General features: G+C 41.9%; 1 long non-coding RNA gene across 4 annotated transcripts; it reads right to left on the bottom strand.

Moving 5' to 3' along the window:
- Positions 1-2661: 2661 nt before the first annotated feature.
- Positions 2662-12155, bottom strand: LOC123426132. Of its 4 annotated transcripts, XR_006622054.1 has the most exons (7): positions 11778-12155; positions 11550-11670; positions 10988-11293; positions 10753-10922; positions 10323-10406; positions 3687-3835; positions 2662-3088 (listed from the first exon to the last, which is right to left on the bottom strand). It is a non-coding gene; the product is annotated as an uncharacterized LOC123426132 (long non-coding RNA). The 4 variants fall into 4 exon arrangements; XR_006622053.1 differs by lacking the exon at positions 10323-10406; XR_006622052.1 differs by lacking the exons at positions 10323-10406; positions 10753-10922.
- Between the last annotated feature and the right edge of the window lie 7634 nt (positions 12156-19789).

Here is a 19789-nt window from a genome sequence, read left to right as displayed (position 1 = left end):
GAGCTAAATAAGTTAATTATGCCAATTTGGAGGATAATTAGCTAAGTATGTCATTTGGGAGAATAAAATTAGAAAAAGGAGGAGGAGAAGAAGACTAGAAGAAGGAGAAGAAGAAGAAGGTGAAGATGATTACATATCTTGTTTTGAGCTCAGTATGTCATTTTGGAGGAAGATATGCTAAGTTATGAGCTAATCAAGGTTCTTGTGCTATTTTCGACCTAACTAAGCTAATTATGTCATAAATGAGCTAAATAAGCTAATTATGTCATTTTGGAGGATAATTTGCTAAGTATGTAATTTTTGAGAATATAACTAGAAAAAGAAGAAGGAGGAGGGGAGAAGACTAGAAGAAAGAGGAGAAGAATTAGAATGAGGACAAGAAGAAGAAGTTGAAGATGATTACATACCTTGTTTTGAGCTTATTATGTCCTTTTGGAGGAAGATACACTAAGTTAGGAGCTAACCAAAGTTCTCGTGTTATTTTTGACCTAACTAAGCTAGTTATGTCATAAATGAGCTAAATAAGCTAAATATCTCATTTTGGAGGATAATTACCTAAGTATGTCATTTTGGAGAATAAAACTAGAAGAAGGAGTAGGAGGAAAATAATAGAATAAGGAGGAGAAGAAGAATAAAAAGAAGAAGAAGAAGGTGAAGATGATTACTTATCTTGTTTTGAGCTTATTATGTCATTTTGGAGGAAGATACGCTAAGTTATGAGATAACCAAGGTTCTTGTGTTATTTTTGACCTAACTAAGCTAATTATGTCATAAATGAGCTAAATAAGCTAATTATGTCATTTTGGAGGATAATTAGCTAAGTATGTCATTTTGGAGAATAAAACTAGAAGAAGAAGGAGGAGGAGGAGGAGAAGACTAGGAGAAGGAGGAGGAGAAGAAGAAGGAAAAGAGGAAAGTGAAGATTATTACTTATCTTGTTTTGAGCTTATTATGTCATTTTGTAGGATGATACACTAAGTTATTAGCTAACCAAGGTCCGTGTGCTATTTTTTACCTAACTAAGCTAATTTTGTCATAAGTAGGCTAAATAAGCTAATTATGCTATTTTGGAGGTAATTAGCTAAGTATGTCATTTTGGAGAATAAAACTAGAAGAAGGAGGAGAAGAGAAGGAAGAGAAGACTAGAAGACGAAGGAGAAGAAGAAGGTGAAGATGATTACTTATCTTGTTTTGAGCTTATTATGTCATTTTGGAGGAAGATACACAAAGTTATGATCTAACCAAGGTTCTTATGCTATTTTTGACCCGACTAAGCTAATTATGTCATTAATGGGCTAAATAAACTAATGATGTTATTTTGGAGGATAATTAGCTAAGTATGTCATTTTGGAGAATAAAACTAGATGAAGAAGAAGGACCAGGAGGCGAAGACTAGAAGAAGTAGGAGAAGAAGGAGAAGAAGAAGAAGAAGGTGAGGATGATTACTTATCTTGTTTTGAGCTTACTATGTCATTTTGGAGGAAGATACGGTAAGTTATGAGTTAACTAAGGTTCTTGTGCTATTTTTGACCTAACTAAGCTAATTATGTCATAAATGACTTAAATAAGCTAAATATGTCATTTTGGAGGATAATTAGCGAAGTATGTCATTTTGGAGAATAAAACTAGAAGAAGGAGGAGTAGGAGGAGACTAGAAGGAGGACAAGAAGATGAATAAGAAGAAGAAGAAGGTGAAGGTGATTACTTACCTTGTTTTGAGCTTATTATGTCATTTTGGAGGAAGATACACTAAGTTATGAGCTAACCAAGGTTCTTGTCCTATTTTTGACCTAACTAAGCTAATATGTCATAAATAAGCTAAATAAGCTAATTATGTCATTTTGGAGGATAATTAGCTAAGTATGTCATTTTGGAGAATAAAACTAGAAGGAGGAGGAGGAAGATAATATTAGAAGAAGGAGGAGAAGAAGAAGAAGGTGAAGATGATTACTTATCTTGTTTTGAGCTTATTATGTCATTTTGGAGGAAGATACGGTAAGTTATGACAAAACTAAGGTTCTTTTGCTATTTTTGACCTAACAAAGCTAATTATGTCATAAATGAGCTAAATAAGCTAATTATATCATTTTGAAGGATAATTAGCTAAGTATGTCATTTTGGAGAATAAAACTAGAAGAAGAAGGAGCACTATACCACGATTGAGTTTACGTGACACACGAATGTGTCCGCATTGGGTACTTTTGCCGACACATAAGTTCTAGCTAATATCATTGCTTACAAAAGACTAAAGAGTCGGAGGTCTTGCTGTTAGCAAAGGTATTGCCGACAGTTGTTTACTTCCCGACACTTTTTTAGTCGGCATACACCCTACCTACGCTGACAGATGGTATGTCCACATACACCCTATCTACGCCGACACTTTATCAGACAATATACACCCTACTTATGCTGACATGTAGCCGCGTACACCATATCTATGCCGCCAAATAACCTATCCACATACACCCTACTTACACCGACAAATATTGCCTTTACCAATAGATAAATTGTTACAAATATTGCCTTTACCAATAGATAAATTGTTGGTAAAGTGATGTGCAGCCAAAACAATATATATACAGGCTCTAACCAAATTCAGTTATTATCCTCACATCAACAAGCAGGTTCAAGATGAACACATAGTGTACAACAATGAAAATATGTTCACAAACATGAATATACATTGAACCCAAGTTTATAAACACATCAATCTGGACAAATCATAATTTTGACCATCTTAATAATCACCCAGAACACATGAGTCACAAAAAATATCATTTGTTAATTGTTGTGAAAAAAGTACAACGGATGAGCATAGTACACTGTCTAACTAAAAGTTGATGGAGTAGCTTGTTGTTTGTCAGCACTCTAGATGATTTTCTCTTGGCTGTCAAGTTTGGATGGATTGCTTACGACCATCATGCTTTATCAGCGTTCTCTTCATCACATAATGCTTTGCGTCTCCAGATCTTGGGCTCTTCTTGTTGTTGTTGGTCCCCATGATTAGATAGTTCGCTTCGAACCTTCATGCTTTGTGTCGTTATTTTCTAAAACCAAAGATAATTGCTTCTTTTCCTTGTAGACATTCCTGAAATAAGAAACAAATGACCATAGGATGACCGATCTTTAGATAATAACACGGGAAAAGGCACTATTGATATTTTGCTACAGATCTTGCTCATATGGTTGGTAGAAAGATGACAATTTACAGGTATACAAAGCCGGACTATGTATGCTGGAAGGAATCGCTTGAGGCCTATCCTTGAATCGGTAGGGGTAAAGAATAATAGGCATACTTAATTGATCAATGCCCAACAGAATTCATAATGCACATGGATCAAATTATGTGTGGGAGCAAAGTACGCTACATAAAGACTATGACTATGGTGTGGATGAACTGATATGTGTATTTTAACTCCTAAGCAATGTATGTGCGTATAAAGATCATGTTGAGCCATTTTGATATTTTTAATTATAAACTGCAGTATGTGGAGCTCAGTTTTGTATCAACAAGATACAAAATTTTATCTAGTAATTCTATAAGTTCACACAGAAATCTGGTGCTATTGTCAAGGCTAAAAAATGATAGATTTATATTTCTAAGAGATAAACAATAAACTTAATGTATGTGGTATGTTGTAGTACCTACACATCCTAGTATTAATGTATGTAGTATGTTGTAGTACCTGCACATCCTAGTACATTAGTTGCTTTCTTGTCATCCTTGATCATTTCAGTATGTAGAGGTGTCTCGGTAGACGAATATCAGTATAAGATAATTTCAAAAGAAGATGACCAACGCGACGCAATACAAGCAGATCTCTTGCGAACTAGCCTACAAGAGAAAAAATAAATAACATGACATGATGATTTTTTTTAGAAGTCAAGACGTACTAATTACATGTAGTTTAGATGAATAAGATTCTTCGGAGGTACATATAGTATCGAGGCTAGGAGCTACACGAGTAACACCACTGTTGGATATAACAACATGCGAAAGCCGGAACGCCGGTATGCTACAATAGCCACTTGGTACCCTTACTCCATTGGAATCAATACCTGCTACACCACATTATTAGTGTAGCACTTATGTACGTAAGCTATAGACATGGTAATAACATTATGAGAAGCATGGACGGTTGTCAGGACCCAGTGTCTGAATTCAGATTCAGTCGAAACATTTCAAATGAAGAACCTTGGCGGGAAGCAACCACGACCGTCCATCACTGATCCAACGCCTCCCAGGCTTCCGTGCCGCTTTGCTGAATGAAAGGCCCCGACAACCGTTGATCCTCGATCGAACGGCGATCCCAGCGTCGGGCGTTACTGTCGTTCATCCGGCACGCTTTTCATTTTTGTTTTCGTTTTAGCTTTACCGTTCCTCGCTTTTGTAAGTCTATATAAGCCATGATTCCAGCTCGATCAGGGCATGACATTCTTCTAGGGTTTCCCCCTATTGCGCCGCCAGTGTTCCTGGTTGGCAACCTTGTACCAGCTCCCAAGCTACTTCCTTAAATTCGCGAGTAAAGACGGCTAGTTCGAGTGCATTTCTTCTATGTTCAGTTCTTCAGACTAGCAAGGTCTGATAATGGTATTCAGAGCCAGTCTCTCCTCGGTGTTTTTTTGGATCTGGTGGCAGGGATGATGTGGGACGAGTTGTAAAATCCCTCTCCCTCCCTCCCTATCACGGCGACGGTGATACTCTGCTGGCACTTGTGGCGGCGATCATTCAGTACTGGTATGGTGAGGTTAGTGGTTTCAAAAGCTACCTGCTTGCGCGGTAAAATCCCACCACCCTCCGGGATCCGGTGTACTCTGGTGGCGCGCCAAAGGCGGCGGTGCAGGAGGCGGCAGGACTAACAGCACAAAGATCGGGTTGCAGCTTCGGTCGTGGTAAAATTCCTCTCCTTGCGCTTGTTGGTCACCGCAGTGAGGTACTTGGCTCACCACCAACTAGAAACCCTCCCTGCGTTCTCTCATGCAAAAGATGGTAGGACCATCCGACTCCTCTTCCACAGATCAGCTGGAGTTCACCTCCCTGCAACTTGATGTCCAGATGATGCAGAAAAACAGAGAGCAGAATCGGCTAGAGTTTGATGAGTTGAGAGATTTTGTGCATGATAATTTTCAGTCTCTGCACAAGACCCTTGGTGACCTGCAGAGTTACTTGTCCACTTTCATCTCTGCTTTTCCCAAACCAAGAGAAGTGCAACCCATCCCTCAGGATGTTCCCCAAGCCAGCACCATTGCTCACACAACACGAGGCACTGTGAACAAGTTCCAGGATGCTCGACAGTCCCCTGCTATTGTGGGTTCTGCTACTTTGGTGGACAAAAACACTGGTAAGGAACTTAATTTGGATGGTACTCACAAGCTTCCTTACAAACATCCACACTTTGTTGAGAACAGGCAGTCAAATGTTGAGGTTAAAACACAAACTGCTGCACACCAAGTTGGACCTGCCCAACACGTGATTAATATGGAGGAGGAACAAGGGGATGGACTCAATGCTCACCTTGACAGGAGATTTGGTATTGCAAATAGGGAGTTGGCCCAAGATAACAGAAGAGTAGAAACCCTGGTGAAGCCTGCCAAGTACAATATTCCTAAATTTGATGGTACCAGCACTGACTCATGGACTCAAACAATTGAGATGTACTTTGTAGCTGCTAGAACTCCCTTAGAACAGAAAAATTAAATTACAGTGACTTACCTAAAAGGGCCTGCAATTGAATGGTGGAGATGAACAGGGATAATTGCAAACACTCTGCCCTGATACAGGTTTTGCAGACTTCTTGGAGATAGGTTCTCTGAAACCTCTGTGTGTGACAATGTCAGAACATCCCATGCACTTAATCAAACTGGGACTGTAAATGACTATGTGCTAAAGTTTGAACAGTCCATGAACTTGATCACAAGAGATAACCCTGCATTACCACAGGATTACTATAAAGCTAGTTTCATTGCTGGCCTGAGTGACAACATTCAGCATCATGTTCAATGTCATGAACCACCTGATCTGCAAAAAGCTATTTGGTTGGCCAGAAGAATAGAACAAGCACAACCAGCTAAGAAAATTCCCCTGCCTTTTCTAAATCAGGCAGTTAGGAGGCAAATCAAGTTTGATCCTCGCAAACAACCTTCTAATTCAACAGCTACTAAAATTCAACAAGAAAAAATGAAAGGTATCTGCTACAAGTGGAAAGATCCATGGTTCCAGGACATAAAAAGGTTTGTAAGCTAGCAAACCAAATACAAACCCAAGCAATGCAAGAATGTTATCCTCAAGATGCAGAGTTAGTCTATTACACTGCTGATAATGAGGAAGCAGAACCCCCCCCCCCCCCCCCCCATGTGTAGATTCTGATGATCCCCCTCTTCAAATATCCATGCATGCACTTATGGGAATTAGATCTACAAGGAAGGTCAGTTTCACTGTTACTGTAATGCTGGGAAACACTCCTGCGACTGCCCTCATTGATAGTGGTGGTAGCACTGCCACATTCATCACACCAAACATAGCTAAGACAACAAATTGTGCCCTTACACTAACTAAAAGAAGACAGGTGATAGTAGCTAATGGTGAAACTCTCTCGTCACAATTCATTGCACTGCAGTGTCCCTTTTCCTTGCAGGGTATACAATTCTTCACTGATTTCAGAGTTCTTCAACTACAAGGATATGATGTCATTCTAGGAGCTGACTGGATGGCTTCATTCAGCCCTGTGGAATTAGATTTTGATGAAATGCATGTCAAAGTCACCTTACCTAGAGGAGAAATAAAACCTTTCAAGATGAAAGCTTACCTGCTATTCCAATCAAAGAGATTGATAGTAAAGAAGCAGTTTCAACTGAACATGTCTGTGGAGTTGTTCTGATACTGAACAGAATTACTGTACAAGAACCACTGGACCAGGTTATTCCTGAACCAGTGCAAAAAATCCTACAAAACTACTCTCCTGTTTTCAGCACCCCAACTACATTACCTCCAAAAAGAGCTATTGATCATGTCATCACCTTCACCCCCCAAGCAAAGGTCATCAATCAGGGACCTTATAGATTATCTCACCACCAGAAGGATGCCATGGAAAGTATAATTCAAGATATGATCAAATCAAAAGTTATAAGGGACAGCAATAGCCCTTATTCCTCCCCAGCTCTTTTGATGAAAAGGAAGGACATGACATGGAGGTTAGTCAATGATTTCAAAAAGGTTAATGAGCGAACTGTCAAGAACAAGTATCCAATCCCTGTAATTGAGGATCTCTTGGATGAATTAAAAGGAGCAACAGTATTCTCAAAGCTGGATCTCAGAAGTGGTTACCACTAGATAAGAATGCAGGAAGAAGACATTACAAAAACTTCTTTCAGCACACATTGTGGCCACTATGAATACTTAGTGATGCCCTTTGGACTAACTAATGCTCCTGCTACATTCCAGCTACTAATGAATACCATTCTAGCTCCTTATCTGAGAAAGTTTGTCCTGGTTTTCTTTGATGACATCCTGATCTACAGCAAATATATGAAGGAACACGTTCAAGTGGTTCTAGAAGCCTTAAAGTCCAATCAGCTTTATGCAAAACTTAGCAAGTGTTCCTTTACACAACCACAGGTAGAATATATGGGACATGTCATTAGAGGTGATGGAGTGGCTACTGATCCAACCAAGATTGAGGCAATCACACAATGGCCAACACCTGAAAATCTAACACAATTGAGAAGTTTCTTGGGCCTTACTGGCTATTACAGGAGGTTCATTGAACACTATGATTTTACCTGCAAACCTCTATTCCAGTCCATGAAGAAAGACAATTTCCAATGGGGTACTAATCAAATGGAATATTTTAACATACTGAAACATAAGATGACTCAAGCCCTAGTCCTGGCACTCCCTGATTTTTCTCAACCAATCATCCTGGAAACAGATGCTTCTGCATATGGAATAGGTGATGTCCTAATGCAAGAGGGTAGACCTCTTTCTTATTTTAGCAAAACAATTGGGCCAAAAGCAGCTGCTATGTCAACTTATGATAAAGAAGCTATGGCAATCATTGAAGCACTAAAACACTGGAAACACTACTTTGTTGCTTCCTCAATTATCAGGACTTACCAGCAAAGTTTGACATATATTCAGGAACAAAAACTTACAGAGGGAATTCAGCATAAACTCCTGATCAAATTGTTGGGCTACAGTTTTAAGATTGAATACAAACAAGGGAAGAACAACAAAGTTGTTGATGCATTATCCAGATTTAAATGCAGACTGTAATCACTAATAGCTAGTCAAGCTCAGCCCTTTTGGCTATCTGAAGTGGTTGCTAGTTATGCTCGAGATCAGATGCAAGGATCTACTGTCCCAACTAGCTACATCAGCTACTGATGTTCCTAATTATGCTCTCCAGCAGGGGTTGATAAGATATAAAAACAGAACTGTTATTGGGCTGGACAATGCCCTAAGAACAAAATTGGTCGGCTTTGCCCAATTCTGAACTGGGTGGCCACTCTGGACATAGAGCAACATATCAGAGAATGAAGCTCCTTTTCCACTGGCCTGGCATGAATAAGTTTATTGTGGACCATATTAAACAGTGCCCAACTTGCCAAATTAACAAGCCTGAACACTGCAAGTACCCAGGTCTGTTGCAACCTCTTCCAGTTCCTGATTTTGCTTGGTGTCACATTAGCATGGATTTCATTGAAGGCCTTCCAACTTCACAAGCCAAGGACATGATTCTTGTGGTGGTAGACAGATTCACAAAATCCACCCACCTCATTGCAATGAAACATCAAATAAGTGTGAGCACTGTAGCTGAAGCTTTTATAGAGAATATCTTCAAGCTGCATGGTCTCCCTTCAATTATTGTCACTGACAGAGACAGGATCTTCACAAGCAATCTTTGGCAGGAACTATTCAAGAAGTTGGGTATAAAACTCCACATGAGTACTTCCTACCACCCCCAGTCAGATGGACAAACAGAGAGAGTCAACCAATGCTTGGAAAACTAAAACTACTTCAGATGCATGGCCTTCTTACAACCTAAAAAATGGTTGCATTGGCTTCCATTAGCTGAGTGGTGCTACAACACTAGTTACCACTCTTCCCTCAAGCTCACCCCTTTCCTAGCATTGTACAACAGCCCCCCTAACATGTTGTCTAAGGCCACCCTGTATCCTGCTGATCTGACTCGGAGTTTTCCTCAATCCTTACTATAGAGAAAATTGCAGCCCAGATTAAAGGGAATCTTCTCAAAGCTCAAGAGAGGATGAAAATGTATGCTGACAGAAAAAGGTCTGAAAGAACATTGGAAGTTGGGGATATGGTCTACTTGAAGTTGCAACCTTATAGACATACAACACTAAGCTTACACAGGTGCCTCAAATTACACTCCAAGTACTATGGGCCTTTCAGGATCATCCAAAAGGTAGGACATGTAGCTTATAAGTTGCTCTTACCTGAGCACTGCAAACTTCATCCTACATTCCATGTCAGCCAACTGAAAAAGAACCTTGGACCACAAGCTATTCCGAATCCCAACCTTCCATTACTCCATGTTGATAGTACAATCCGGTTGGAGCCTGAAAGACTACTGGACAGAAAACTAATTCCAAGAGTAGAGGGAGATGTCCAGATTCCAATGGTCAGATGGCTAATCAAATGGACTAATCTGGAGGAGCGGGATGTAACCTGGGAGGATGCCTCGTTTATTCAGAAGATTTTCCCAACATTTGAGCCCTGAGGACAAGTCTGATGTCGATCTGGGGGAGTTGCCAGGACCCAGTGTCTGAATTCAGATTCAGTCAAAACATTTGAAATGAAGAACCTTGGCGGGAAGCAACCACGATCGTCTATCGCTGATCCAACGCCTCCCAGGCCTCCGTACCGCTTCGCTGAAGGAAAGGCCCCGACAACCGTTGATCCTCGATCGAACGGTGATCCCAGCGTCGGGCGTCACTGTCGTTCATCCGGCACGCTTTTCATTTTCGTTTTCGTTTTAGCTTTACCGTTCCTCACTTTTGTAAGGCTATATAAGCCATGATTCCAGCTCGATCAGGGCATGACTTTCTTCTAGGGTTTCCCCCTATTGCGCCACCAGTTTTCCTGGTTGGCAACCTTGTACTAGCTCCCAAGCTACTTCCTTAAATTCGCGATTAAAGATGGCTAGTTTGAGTGCATTTCTTCTGTGTTCAGTTCTTCAGACTAGCAAGGTCTGACAACGGTTCGACAGAAAAAACAAAGTCAAGAAATATAATGTATGAATGGTGGTGGATTTCAAGATCGAGAAGCTTTTAGAAGTCCAAGTCTGAGTAAAAAACTGTACCGGGAGAACCTAGCAGTATTGGGTTAGACATTGTCGATGTTGAAGACATTGTTGCTACCTGTTTGTGTGGGGTGTAAATGTTCGCTGTTCAAACATGGTAGGTGGTAAATATATGTGGTCTCTCCAATAACATGCAGCGATGCAGCTAGAGGAAACCAATAACTAAATATTGAAATAAAAACTATGGAAATTGTTGTCCATATAATAGATTTTGGAAAGAAAGACAACACATCACTACATTATCCTATAGCTTTCAGCTCTAGACAATTCTGAACACAAGATGATTAATCTAAATTTTCTCGGTTCCCAATAAGAATTTATATTACCTAAATATTTGATGGAAAAAAGGTTAGCCGGGAGGCAAAACAAATATTTAATTATTAATTCTATGAGTAAATATTTGTTCGGACGAAGGTATAAGAGTATGTACCAATTCTCGGGAAAATGGGGAAGATAGCACAGAATCGCTGATATTACCATCCGGTGACCATCTAGTGGGAGTTCACTTATATGTACGTGTGCCCATGCTTAAATAATGCAGACTAGATAAGTGTGGATGGACTTAGCTTGTCGATCGAATTAGATATTGTATAGAGGCACCTGTAAAACATCATCAATTGCTATACAAAAAAGATGCAATGGGAGAGTTAAAGAGAAGTCAATACCATAAATTGATTTGCTTGTCTCTTCAGGTTGAGTTTCAAGATGAATACTCGCCTCTTTGAGATTTTTTTCCACGTGTGAACAATCTCTATCTTATCCTACCTAAAAATGAGGATCAAAAGGTATGAACATGAGTAGGGATGGAGCAACGTAGCATATGTTCTGGCTGACTGTCCTTGAGGCCATGAGGAGTGAATCCGATCTGGTCCAGGTTGTAGGTCTTCTTGCAAAGCCTAATGCAGTTGACGTTAGCTTGGTGGTGGAGACTAACTGTGAGGCATGCGACATGCCGCAGGGCCAAAGTAGATCTGTGTGTTTTCAAACAAACAATTAACAAACAGATGATATGAATGACCAGGTCACCAAAATATTTTTGTGGATCAGTAATGAGAAATGTGTAAATTTGTTCAAACACATAATTTACTGCTATGTATTAAGAACTTAAGATCTGAGTATAATATAGTAGTGGATTGTTGTTTACTAATAGGCAGATAAATCAGAAGCTAACACGGATTAGGTAATGAAAAAGCGATAAGAATAAAAAAGATGTATCGATCCACCAACTTGCTTGCTTCTCGCTTGCATGTGCCTAGGCCTAGACTAAGAATCGATCCACCTTCTTGCTTGGTTGGTTGCTGCTAGCTTGCACGCATGTGTTGTTCTCGTTCCTGCTTGTTGCAGTACCCTAATTTTCAGAGTTCAACAATGCCATATGGTTTAAAGTTCAGGAATGTACAAGCAAGCATCACACAGCAGTACAAAGAGGATATCCCAGGAGGAGCCGATGCTTACCTATTGGAAAAGACGAGTCTTGTGCGGAGACCTGCAGCAACGGCTGGCTGGCTTCGGGAGGGGCGCAGCGGGATGGGGAGCTCGTGGATTCATGTGTACCGGCAACAACGGGGACGGGGAGCACAGATGGAGAGCTCGTGGCTGGGACGGGGATAGGGGTGGGGTGGATCCCTGAGCACGACGAGGGCGGCTGGATCTCAGGCGGAGCACGAGGATGTCAGGCTCTAGCTACTCACTAGGGAAGAAACATGCATCGACAACCAATTTCAGAGGTCGAGATTAGATCGGGAAGTGTTTCTATTGCTTGGAAATTGGGGAAAATGGATAGAGCTCGCCACAGGCGGCTAGGGTTTTTACCCAAACATGTCTCTAAGGGCTGGTATGAGAGGCATTTATAAGCCAGCTCACTAAAAGCAGCAAAGGAAAGGAAAAGAAGCTAGTGCACCTTGTGTGAATGTGAAGAGCGACACGGGAATTCAGCATAGTCGTCGGATGCACGATCAGCGGTGTAGCTTGTTCACGGACCGAACCGGTATCTCCTTCTCCCAGCCGTTGGATGGTAAATCGGCTTCCCGTGGTACGTGCAGCACGTAGGAACAGGGGAGGTGATCCTCACACTTCCCCCCTGTTAAGCTGCAGCTTGACCTCGAGCTGCAAATTCAGGAAAAACCTTCTGGAGAAACGATGAATCTTCCCAAGTGGCCTCCTCCACGGGCATGTTTACCCACTTAATCAGCCATCTGACCACAGGAATACTGATGTCTCGTTGCACCCTTGGAACCAGTTTCCTCTCCAAAATAGCTTCAGGCTCTATCTTGATCACACCATCAGGACCTACTCGGGGAAGATCCTTGGAAGGCACCACTGTTGGTCCCACATGTTTCTGTAACTCACTCACATGGAAGGTAGGGTGCAATTTACAACCCCCAGGCAGAAGTAGCTTGTAAGCATGAAACCCAATTTTCTACAGAATTCTGAATGGCCCATAAAACATGGAATGCAGTTTCAAATGCCTATGGAGGATTAGAGAAGTGTGCCTATAAGGTTGTAGTTTCAAATAAACCATGTCACCAATCTCAAACTCTCTTTCTTTCCTCTTCTTGTCAGCAAACCATTTCATTCTTGCTTGGGCCTTGATCAAGTTATGTGTGATTACTTCAAGAGCTAGCTCTTTGTTTTGCAACAAATTTTCAGAATCCATAGATATAGTGAGTAAGGCAGACTCAGCTACCATTGGAGGAGGTAATCCATACAGAGCTTGAAAGGGTGTCATTTGTAGTGAAGTATGGAAACTTGTGTTGTACCACCACTCAGCTAGTATCAACCATCAATGCCACTTCTTTGGTTGCTGAAAGCACATACACCTCAAGTAGTTTTCTAGACAATGATTCACTATTTCATTTTGCCCATCAGATTGTGGGTGATAGCAGTTGCTCATGTGCAATTTAATCTTCAGAGACTTAAACATTTGTTGCCACAAGTTGCTAGTGAATATCTTGTCCCTGTCAGCAACAATAACCACTGGCATGCCATGGAGTTTGAACATTGTCTCAGAAAAGGCTCTTGCCACAGATTCTACCAAAATAGGGTGCTTCATTGCTATGAAATGAGCATACTTTGTAAATCTGTCAACCACCACAAAATTGAGATCCTTGTTTTCAGATAGAGTAGTCCCTCCACAAAATCCATGCTAACATGGGCCCAAGAAAAATCAAGCACATATAGGGGCTCTAATAAGCCTGGATAAGGACAATGTTTTGCTTTGTTAATCTGGCAAACAGGGCATGCCTTCACAAATGCAGTAACATCCTGCTTCAATCATGGTCAGTGGAACACTAGCTTCACTCTCTGATAAGTAGCTCTTTATCCAGAGTGACCATGCAACTCTGAGCTATGGAAAGTTTTCAACAATTTTTGTCTCAGAGAAGTTGTACTCCCTACTACTACCCTATTCTTGAATCTGAAGATACCATTCTTGTAGGAGTAGGCATTAGTGGTGTTCTTATGCACAGAGCTCTAAGCAATCAACTCTTTCACCTTCTCATCTTGATTGTAACTCTTAACCACCTCTACTAGCCAAGTAGGAGTAGTACTGCTAGCAACCAACATGGAAGCTAAATGTTTAACTCTGGATAAAGCATCAGCTGCCTTGTTCTCTTTGCCCTTCTTATACTCAATGGTGAAATTGTATCCCAGTAACTTGAGCAACAGCTTATGTTGAATCCCTTCAGTAAGTTTCTGTTCTTGAATATATTTTAGGCTCTCTTGATCTGTTCTGATCACCAGGGCAATAGCAAGGAAATAATGCTTCCATTTCTTGACAACCTCAATAATTGCCATAGCTTCCTTATCATAGGTGGACATAGCAGCTGCCCTAGGTCCAATAGTCTTGCTTAAGTAAGAAATGGGTCTGCCCTCCTGCATTAAAACAGCTCCTAAACCATATCCACATGCATCCGCTTCTAGGATAAATGGCTTGGAAAAATCAGGCAATATTAATACTGGAGAATGAGTCAACTTCTCTTTAACCTCAGCAAATGCCTTGTCTTGATCAGTACCAAACTAGAAAGCATCTTTCTTCAGGCAATAAAACAGTGGTCTGCATATTAATCCATATCCCTGAATGAACCTTCTGTAGTAACCACTCAGACCCATAAAACTCCTTAATTCAGTAATGTTAGTAGGAGCAGGCCAATCCTGGATTGCTTTAATCTTGGAAGGATGAGTAGCAACTCCTTCCTGATTAATTATGTGTCCCAAATACTCCACCTCAGTCTGACCAAAAGAGCAATTTTCCAATCTTGCATACAACTTGTTCTTTTGCAGGATGTCAAACACGTGAGTAAGGTGGTCCTTGTGCTCTACTAAAGAAGTGCTGAAAACCAGTATGTCATCAAAGAATGTTACCACAAACTTCAGCATTCCGAATAGAAAATTCATGAGAGCTTGTAAGCTAGGAGGGCCATATAGTCAGCCCAAAGGACATAACTAAGTACTCAAATAAACCCATATGAGTAACAAAAGTTGTTTTATGTATAACTTCTTCTGCCATTCTGATCTGGTGATATCCATTCCTGAGATTACTTTTGGAAAAATATTTAGCCCCCTTCAATTGGTCCAGCAAATCCTCAATGATTGGAATTGGTTATTTATTTTTTATTGTTATAGCATTCAACTTCCTGTAGTCAGTGCACAACCTCCAGGACCCATCCTTCTTTTTCACCGGTAGCACAGGAGAACAAAATGGACTTGTGCTAGGCTTGATCACTCTAGACTTCAGCAATTCCTTGACGATTCTCTCCAATATTTCCTTCTGATAATGTGGCATTCTGTAAGGCCTTTGGTTCACCACTTTGGCCCTTTCTACCAAAGGAATTATGTGGTCACAAGGTCTACTTGGAGGCAACTTAGTAGGTTCCTGGAACAGCTGTTCATAATTTTGCAATAAGGCTTACAACTCATCAGCTAACTCCCTAGGTGTGCTCACTACCTCCACAACACAAGAAGTAAACAACACAAACCCACACACTGACTACTCCATCAGCTTACGAGTGCGGTCCTTAGCTTCTACAGGTTGTATCTTGGGCACTGTCTCATCAGCAAATGTAATTAACTGGCCATCTAAAGCAGACACTTTCATTTCCATCTTAATGAAATCCATGTGTACTGGGCTGTACTTATTCAACCAATCCACTCCAAGTATCATATCATAGCCCTTCAAGTGCAGAACTCTAAAACTATCAGTAAACTACTTACCCTGAATCTCATACCTACAATCTTGCACCATGAATTCACTCCACAATGCTTCTCCACTAGCTACAACCACTTTCACTCTAGGGGTAGGCTTGGTTTTAACTTGGAGTTGGGCTGCCATTTCTAGAGATACATATGTAGATGTGCTGCCACTGTCTACCAAGGCTATAGTAGAAGTGTTTCCGACCTTGATTGTTAGGACAAAGGTATTTTGACAGCTCCAATCCCCATAGCTGCATGCATAGATAATCGTAGAATTGTCTCAGCTTGGCACTGGTCCATGTTATCAAGCTTTGGATCAGCAAAATCAGTAACATAAATGGTATTAGGAACTTCCTCCTCCTGTGCCTACAGAGCTTGTATATATGCTTTCTGACTCATTTTGCACACCTGCCTGTGCCCTGGGACCCAAGGTTCCCTACATTTATAGAAAACCTGATTCTATTTGGCAAGTTGGATTACTGCATTCCTATTTTGCACTGCAGCACTTCCCTCAATTTTTGGTTGTTCAAAGGTAACCTGCCTCCTAGGCCGTGGCACATAATTCCTAGCTGGCACCACTTGTACTGGTGGCTGAATCTTTTCCATTATTCTAGCATACCACATAGCAGTCTATGTTGGAATTTTGCTCTAGAGGCAATGATAAATAAGTTATTATTATAATTCATGTATCAAGATAATCGTTTATTATCCATGATATAATTGTATTGAATGAAGACTTAGATACATGTGTGGATACATAGACAAAACATTGTCCCTAGCAAGCCTCTAGTTGGCTAGCGAGTTGATCAAGGATAGTCAGGGTCTTCTGACTATGTACAAGGTGTTGTTGCTTGATAACTGGATCACATCATTGGGAGAATCATGTGATGGACTAGACCCAAACTAATAGACATAGCATGTTGATCGTGTCATTTTGTTGCTACTGTTTTCTGCATGTCAAGTATTTATTCATATGACCATGAGATCATATAACTCACTGACACCGGAGGAATACTTTGTGTGTATCAAACGACACAACATAACTGGGTGGCTATAAAGATGCTCTACACGTATCTCCGAAGGTGTCCGTTGAGTTAGTATGGATCAAGACTGGGATTTGTCACTCCGTATGACGGAGAGGTATCTCGGGGCCCACTCGGTAATACAACATCACACACAAGCCTTGCAAGCAATGTGACTTAGTGTAAGTTGCGGGATCTTGTATTACGGAACGAGTAAAGAGATTTGCCGGTAAACGAGATTGAAATAGGTACGCGGATACTAACGATCGAATCTCGGGCAAGTAACATACCGAAGGACAAAGGGAATGACATACGGGATTATATGAATCCTTTGCACTGAGGTTCAAACGATAAGATCTTCGTAGAATATGTAGGATCCAATATGGGCATCCAGGTCCCGCTATTGGATATTGACTGAGGAGTCCCTCCGGTCATGTCTACATAGTTCTCGAACCCGCAGGGTCTGCACACATAATGTTCGACGTTGTTTTATGCGTATTTGAGTTATATGGTTGGTTACCGAATGTTGTCCGGAGTCCTAGATGAGATCATGGACGTCACGAGGGTTTCCGAAATGGTCCGGAGACAAAGATTGATATATAGGATGACCTCATTTGATTACCGAAAGTTTTTGGAATTACCGGGAATGTACCGGGAATGACGAATGGGTTCCGGATGTTCACCGGGGGGGCAGCCCACCCCGGGGAAGCCCATAGGCCTTAGGGGTGCCGCACCAGCCCTTAGTGGGCTGGTGGGCAAGCCCAGAGAGGCCCCTGCGCAATGAGATAAGAAAATCAAAGAGAAAAAAGGGGGAAGTGGGAAGGAAGGGAAGGACTCCACCTTCCAATCCTAGTTGGACTCAGATTGGAGGAGGACTCCTCCTCCCCCCTTCGGCCGAACCCCTTGGGGTTCCTTGAGCCCCAAGGCAAGGCCCCTCCCCTCCCACCTATATATACGGAGGTTTTAGGGCTGATTTGAGACAACTTTTCCACGGCAGCCCGACCACATACCTCCACGGTTTTTCCTCTAGATCGCGTTTCTGCGGAGCTCGGGCGGAGCCCTGCTGAGATTAGATCACCACCAACCTCTGGAGCGTCGTCACGCTACTGAAGAACTCATCTACCTCTCCGTCTCTCTTGCTGAATCAAGAAGGCCGAGATCATCGTCGAGCTGTAGGTGTGCTGAACGCGGAGGAGCCGTCCGTTCTCATCTACCTCTCCGTCTCTCTTGCTGGATCAAGAAGGCCGAGATCATCGTCGAGCTGTAGGTGTGCTGAATGCGGAGGAGCCGTCCGTTCGACACTAGATCGGAGCGGATCGTGGGACGGATCGCGGGACGGTTCGTGGGACGGTTCGCGGGGCGGATCGAGGGATGTGAGGACGTTCCACTACATCACCCGCGTTTATTAACGCTTCTGTTGTGCGATCTACAAGTGTACGTAGATCTCATATCCCCCTCGTAGATGGACATCACCATGATAGGTCTTTGTGCGCGTAGGAAATTTTTTGTTTCCCATGCGACGTTCCCCAATAGTGGCATCGTGAGCTAGGTTCATGCGTAGATGTCTTCTCGAGTAGAACACAAAAGTTTTTGTGGGCGGTGATGTGCGATTTGCTGCCCTCCTTAGTCTTTTCTTGATTCTGCGGTATTGTTGGATCGAAGCGGCTCGGACCGACATTACTCGTACGCTTACGAGAGACTGGTTTCATCGCTACGAGCAACTCCGTTGCTCAAAGATGACTGGCGAGTGTCAGTTTCTCCAACTTTAGTTGAATCGGATTTGACCGAGGAGGTCCTTGGATGAGGTTAAATAGCAATGCATATATCTCTATTGTGGTGTTTGCGTAAGTAAGATGCGATCCTACTAGATACCCATGGTCACCACGTAAAACATGCAACAACAATTAGAGGACGTCTAACTTGTTTTTGCAGGGTATGCTTGTGATGTGATATGGCCAACGATGTGATGTGATATATTGGATGTATGAGATGATAATGTTGTAATAGTTAATATCGACTAGCACGTCGATGGTACGGCAACCGACATGAGCCATAGGGTTGTCTTTAAACTAACGTGTGTGCTTGCAGATGTGTTTACTATATTGCTAGGATGTACCTTTAGTAGTAATAGCATGAGTAGCACGACAACCCTGATGGCGACACATTGATGGAGATCATGGTGTGGCGCCGGTGACAAAGAAGATTGTGCCGGTGCTTTGGTGATGGAGATCAAGAAGCACGTGATGATGGCCATATCATGTCACTTATGAATTGCATGTGATGTTAATCCTTTCTTGCACCTTATTTTGCTTAGAACAATGGTAGCATTATGAGGTGATCTCTCACTAAATTTCAAGACGAAATTGTGTTCTCCCCGACTGTGCACCGTTGCTACAGTTCGTCGTTTCGAGACACCACGTGATGATCGGGTGTGATAGGCTCAACGTTCACATACAACATGTACAAAACAGTTGCACACGCGGAACACTCGGGTTAAGCTTGACGAGCCTAGCATGTGCAGACATGGCCTCGGAACACATGAGACCGAAAGGTCGATCATGAATCATATAGTTGATATGATTAGCGTAGGGATGTTTACCACTGAAACTATCCACAACTCACATGATGATCGGACTTGAGCTAGTGGAATTGGATCGTGAACCACTCAAATGACTAGAGAGATGTACTTTTTGAGTGGGAGTTTAGCAAGTAACTTGATTAAGTTAAACTCTAATTATCTTGAAACATAGTCTAAGTCCACTTTGAATATATTTGTGTTGTAGATCATGGCTCACGCGACAGTCACTCTGAATTTTAATACGTTCCTAGAGAAAGCTAAGTTGAAAGATGATGGAAGCAACTTTGTAGACTGGGCTCGTAATCTTAAGTTGCTCCTGCAAGTTGGGAAGAAGGATTATGTCCTTAATGCTGCGCTAGGAGATGAACCACCCGCTACGGCTGACCAAGATGTTAAGAACGCTTGGTTGACACGTAAGGAGGACTACTCAGTAGTTCAATGTGCAGTCTTGTATGGCTTAGATCCGGGACTTCAATGTCGCTTTGAGCGTCATGGAGCATATGAGATGTTCCACGAGTTGAAGTTTATCTTGCAGAAGAACGCCCGGATCGAGAGGTATGAGACCTCCGATAAATTCCATGCTTGCAAGATGGAGGATAATTCGTCTGTCAGTGAACATGTGCTCAAAATGTTTGGGTACTCAAACCGTCTAGCTGGGCTAGGGATTGAACTCCCGC

This window comes from Hordeum vulgare, chromosome 2H (genome assembly GCF_904849725.1).
Source record: "Hordeum vulgare subsp. vulgare chromosome 2H, MorexV3_pseudomolecules_assembly, whole genome shotgun sequence".
In the NCBI taxonomy this organism is placed as follows: domain Eukaryota; kingdom Viridiplantae; phylum Streptophyta; class Magnoliopsida; order Poales; family Poaceae; genus Hordeum; species Hordeum vulgare.
This window is presented reverse-complemented; position numbering and strand designations above follow the sequence as displayed.